General features: G+C 43.5%; 1 non-coding gene across 1 annotated transcript; it reads left to right on the forward strand.

Moving 5' to 3' along the window:
* The first annotated feature begins 201 nt into the window (after nucleotides 1–201).
* Nucleotides 202–304, forward strand: LOC116536159. Its single transcript, XR_004262502.1, has one exon. It is a non-coding gene; the product is annotated as a small nucleolar RNA U13 (small nucleolar RNA).
* The last annotated feature ends 3,359 nt before the right edge of the window (nucleotides 305–3,663 follow it).

The following is a 3,663-nucleotide window of genomic DNA, read 5'->3' on the forward strand; positions in this document are numbered from 1 at the left end:
GACACAGGGAAAGGGATGTGTGGGATGAGTTCCTAGGATGGTGAATAGATTTAGTTTGGCTGGAGCAGTGGTCATACCGAAGAGCACAGACAAAAACCAAAGGGGGCAGAGCAGACTGTGGAGGGACTTGAATACCTGCTAAGGACTCTATAGCAGGCCGATGGGAGCTTGGTGACAGCTTTGCTCAGAATGTGTAGGGCGATCCTTTGTAGTTCATAAACATGATGACTGGGTGTTCATGTGCACGTGTGAGATGTGCCACCCTCAAATCTTGTTATGATGCTGGTACATTACCTATCTGACATGGAAAAAAATATAAATAACTTTTAAAAATCTATAGGGCCACAAGAGTGAAGGTGTGAAACACCTACAGACTGAATCTTCTGTGAAATGAGGAAGTGACAAAGTTTACAAATTTCACATTGTGTATGGCATCACCCCCAAACCAGCACAGTAATCTACAACGCGTTGGCAGGTCCCATAGGGAACACCAGAAACTGCACAGGAGTCCAGCTGGTAGCAGATCCCAGCCATCCCCAGGGAAATTCAACCCTAAGAGGAGAGGACTCACCCTAGATGGGAACCACTGTGAGAAGGACCAAGAAGGAAGAGGGCAAGAACAGTAGGAGAGGAAGAAGGAAATCACCAGAGTGCCTGGAGGACTCCCAGGCAGCTTTGGGAAGTGCAGCTTCCAACAGAGAGAGCAGCACCTTGGCAGGAAGAGGCAGGATGCCTCTGAATCAGTGGCTGGGGAAGGGCCAAGGAAGCTCTGGGGTTGGTGAAACCAATCCAAGTGAGGTTAGAATCCTAAAGTCAGAGGAAATTTGGCTACACAGAGGTGCCACCCAGTAAACAAAGTAGACCTCACTACAGCAGAGGAGGGAGCCCTCGAGCTGAGAATCAAGGAAAGCTGCCTCCCTTCTCACGTCACAGGATTCACTTGCTAACTGTTGGTTCAGAAAAATCCAACCCATCAAAAAATAAATGATAAAAAAAATCCACAAAAGGTTCTGCCAGAAAAAAAAAAGTCTGAAAAAGAATGGCAAAACCTCCTCCCTACGGAATGAAAACTCATCTAAAATATCTTACCACAAAAATGGAGTCTCGCTTAGTTGGGCTGGAGTGCAATGGTGTGATCTCAGCTCACTGCAACCTCCGCCTCCTGGGTTCAAGCGATTCTCTTGCCTCAGCCTCCCAAGTAGCTGGGATTAAGGCATGTGCCACCAGGCCCAGCTAATTTTTGTAATTTTAGTAGAGACAGAGCTTCACCATGTTGGCCAGGCTGGTCTCAAACTCCTGACCTCAGATGCAATCTGCCTGCCTTGGCCTCCCAAAGTGCTGGGATTACAGGCGTGAGCCACCACACCTGGCCAGAAGAAAATTTTAACCCCTATTCTATTATGACTTTTTAAAAAAATGTAATGAGGCAATGACAGTTATACAGGAAGATGACAAAGCAGAAATAAAGAATTCAAGGAAAGGGTGGTCAGGCAGCAGAAGGTTACAAACCATGGGAGGGCATGAAAAAGGAGCTGGTAGATTAAAAACTGCTTTAGTAAAGAAATGGGAAAGAAGTACAGAAAAACTGCAGAAACAAAAACAAATTACAAGGAACACAAGGGAGAAGAGACACTACTATGAAAGATACTGTGGAAGACATAAAGAACAGAAGAAAAGTAAAAAATAGAAACTTAAAATCATTAAAGAAGTGATAGATGAAAACTGCATAAACATAGAGTCTCTGAAGGAAAAAAAAAACGGAACAGAGCAAATTATTTTAAAATATGGTTCAATTTTAAGTAGGGTTTGGAACTGGGATTAGAGGGACAGCTTGGCCCAGTTCACAGACCTAGATTTAGGAAACAAAAGGGGAAGGGAAGCCTGCAAGTTATCTCAAGGCTGTGGAGCCGGGGGCAGGTCAAAGGTGCTCTTTATCCACAGGAACCCTCTGCCCTGAGTCTCTAAGAAGAGGGAGGCACAGGTGTCGGAAAGGACAGTGCTGCCCTACCCACATCCTGGTTCAGCCCAGCCTCAATTACCTACAAAAGTAGAGGGCAGTGGGGAAGTGAGCAAACAGTTCAGAAACAGTGCCTTAAAAACTAACAAGTTACCAATTAGGGAACCAAAAAGTAGAGATTAATCTCTGTGCATCCATCACTCAGTTTATTAAATATTAACATTTTATCCTACTTGTTTCAGATGCTTTTAAGGAAATAACAATATTACAGATATAGCTGAAGCCTATTATAAACCTCTCTGATCCCATTCACCTCTCCCCCACCCAAGATGCCACGGTCCTGAAACTGATGATTACTTTTGTCAAGTATCCTTTTATGCTATTACTGCATAAATATGTATCTACAACTACATGTAATTTGTATCACACTTTCAAATTTTATATAAATGGTATCATAATGAATGTGACCTATAATTTGCTTCTGTTTTTGACAAACATTGTTTCTGAGATTTATCCTGGTTGATATACATGGGTGTACTGCATTGTAACTGTGGCAGTTTTGCTGCTGTTGTTTTCTTTTTCTTGAGACCGGGTCTCTCTCTCTCTCTGTCAACCACGCTAGAGTGCATAGGGTGCGGTGGCGCAATCTCAGCTCACTGCAGCCTCGACCTCCTGGGCTCAAGTGATCCTCCCACCTCAGCATCCTGAGTAGCCAGGACCATAGGGGCACAACACCACACCCAGCTAACTTCTTTATTTTTTGTAGAGACAGGGTCTCCCTATGTTGCCCAGGCAGGTCTTGAACTTGTAGGCTCAAGAAATCCTCCTGTCTCCACCTCCCAAATTGCTGGGATTATAGGTCTGAGCCATTGCATCCAGCCCCTATTAGTTTTTAAAATAAAATATACACCTACCCTGTGACCTCACAATTCCACTCTTAGGTATATGTTCAAAAGAAATGAATGTGGGAGGGGCACAGTGGCTCACATCTATAATCCCAGCACTTTGGAAGGCCGAGGCGGGCGGATCACCTGATGTCAGGAGTTCAAGACCAGCCTGGCCAACATGATGAAACCCATCTCTACTAAATATATAAAAATTAGCTGGGCATGGTGGTGGGTACCTGTAATCCCAGTTACTCGGGAGGCTGAGGCAGGAAAATTGCCTGAATACAGGAGATGGAGGTTGTAGTCCAACATGGTGCCCCTGCACTCCAGCCTGGGCGACAGAGTGAGACTCTGTCTCAAAAAATAAAAAAATTTTAAAAATATATGTATGTCCACAAAAAGACTTCCTTGTGGATATACAAGAATGTCCACCGTGCTTTTGTTCACAATAGCTAATAATTTAAAAATAACAAAGTGTAGCATATCCATACAATGGAATATAAACAACAAAAAGGAGCAAAGTACTGATAGATGCAACATGAATGAAATTAAAAACAATGGGATGGTAACGTTCCACAACTTGAAAAGAGTTTGGGTTACACAAGTCTATTTATTAAGATTATATACTTGAGATTCATACCTTTTTCTTTTTCTGAGACAGGGTCTCACTATGTTACGCAGGCTGGAGTGCAGTGGCATGATCTGGGCTCACTGCAATGTCCACCTCCTGGGTTCAAGCAACTCTTGTGCCTTAGCTTCTAGAATGACTGGAATTAGAGGCATGGGTCACCACGCAAAGCTAATTTTTTTTTTTTTTTT

This window comes from Sapajus apella, unplaced genomic scaffold, assembly GCF_009761245.1.
Source record: "Sapajus apella isolate SASKATOON/1434 unplaced genomic scaffold, GSC_monkey_1.0 scaffold3, whole genome shotgun sequence".
Lineage (NCBI taxonomy): Eukaryota > Metazoa > Chordata > Mammalia > Primates > Cebidae > Sapajus > Sapajus apella.